We start from the raw sequence: 2,173 nt of genomic DNA, 5'->3' as shown, positions 1-2,173 counted from the left end.
TCCTGACGCTGCTGCTGCTTCAGACGACGAGTCGATGGATCCCACGCAGCTTCCCGTCACTGCTACCCCGCCTCCAAACGTCGACTCGCGTCCGACGATGGCGGACTTGTTGCGGCAGCAAGAAACGATTTGACGCAACGTGGAATTTGAAGCTGCGCGTTGTCGTGTGTAGACCCCAAAGCTCCTCGCTTGTGACATCGAAGCGATCGACCACCAGTACGCCGCTGGTGGTGACTGGTCGTTCATCTCAGATTGCATGGAGCAGGCGCGACCGTATGAGCTCCCGCGCACCAAATAAGACCTAGTAAACGACATCGATCGGGCGTTCGCGAGCAACATGGTAACCAATTTCTCGATCGACTGTACAGCGACTTCACAATCAGGAAAGTATCGAAGCCCCCTGGTGTGCGCCGGCGCGGAAAAGTGAAGAGTAAAGAAGCATGCTTGAAGATGGATCGCACAAAGGTCAAAATCCTGTGTTGTATTTGTTCAAGGCGTTCGGCGTATCTGGTAGCAAGTACTTCATCGTTAACATTAATATTGACTCGGACTTCAACACGGACGTGATCCCCCACCGCTCGTTTTTGTTGGGATGCAAGCCAGTGTACGACACATTCCGCGAAGCAAACCTCGTGACAGGAATCACACTGTCACCTGGCGCACCTACTTCCTCACCAGCACATGTCCAAGCGTGGTGTTGGTGAATAGGTCGGTTTTACGATCAAATCCTGTTCGATAACAAGTTGCATCCGGCACATGGCAAAAATGCTTCGTTACAGTCAAACGCCAGCCATTCGGCTATCGCTCGCGCCACGACATTAACCCTGGGACGACCCCGCGACGAATTTTCTAGCCCAGCGCAACCAGCAAATCTGTTTTACAACTGCCGAAGCAGCATCAACAAACGTCTTCGAACTCGTACGCGCGAGCGGCGAAAGCTCCAAAGCAAACCTTGCTCCAGAAGGCTGTCAAGAACCCAAGAAACGGGATGGCCAGCTGCAGTGCGGAGATCAGCATGGTCAGCAACCTGCTGCACTATCAATCTCGACCTTCAACAGCTCGAGCGGCAAGATCTCTCTCCCTGGAAGTCCGAAGTCGAGGAATCCGCAAGTCTTGCGCTTGACCGACTGTAATGGGGTCAGTCCCATTACACAGGTTGTGTGAGCCACATACTTCTGATTGTGGTTATCATTAACTATATGTCCTGTATACTTGTATAGTCTCAATTGTGTTATATCAGAATTGAAGGAACTTATCAATTTAGGGAACGCTTAAGGTTAATTGGCCATAATAAAAGGCACTTCAACCTTTTATTCCTCGTTCGCGTGAATCAACGGCTCGCTGGAAGTAAGCAACACGCGGCGGAGCATGTTAACGAATTCAAACCTTCCTCGCTAAGTGCGTGCATACAGATGGGCAACTCCCCCTTACCCTTGACAGCACCAGTAGCCATGTCAACGCTGACTTTTTCGATAGATTCATCCATGGATACGTGGACATCACAGGCAGTGGTCGCCCTCGGATTATCAGGGAGGAATACTCGATCCTAACACATTTGCAATGGGAGTGTGCGGTGAAGCCGCGAGTTTTGATCGGAGATCACGCGGTCTTCGATATGCTTTAATTGGATCAAGAAGCGATAGCTCAACGCTCAGCAAACTTTACTCAGTATGAGTAGCGACTAACCATCCCTGAACAAACTGACGCCGCTCCGTCACCTCCACAATGGTGGTAACATCGTTGGTACACACGAAATGTCCCGTGAAAATGAAGATGAAAAGCTTTCACAGGAGCGAAGATGAAAATCTTGCGTTTTAGCAGCGAAATGGACATCGCTATCGCGATGACCCAAATTCGCGATGATCGTAGTTAAGTGTCGTTTGCCATACCGCACTTGGATAACCGTGCGAAAGATTGGGCGATGACAACCGTCCCCGGCTACTTTGCCGCATGGCATGCGTTAAAGAGGGCCATGGAATTGATGTTCCTCCCGCCGAATGCGGCATTTCGAAGAAGGTCCTCCTAAGACTGAAGTCTTTAGCCAGTGTCTGAATACTGTGGAAGATACAATTATGATTGCATTGTGTGAGGTCTACTGCCAACGTCAAGCACGTGGTTAAGTAGTGAATTCGATGGAAGCAGTGACTGCCACTACTGCAAATTCAGAACCAAT

The sequence above is a fragment of the Plasmopara halstedii genome (genome assembly GCF_900000015.1).
Source record: "Plasmopara halstedii genome assembly, contig: Scaffold_110, whole genome shotgun sequence".
NCBI lineage: Eukaryota > Oomycota > Peronosporomycetes > Peronosporales > Peronosporaceae > Plasmopara > Plasmopara halstedii.
Note: the sequence above shows the minus strand (reverse complement) of the source record.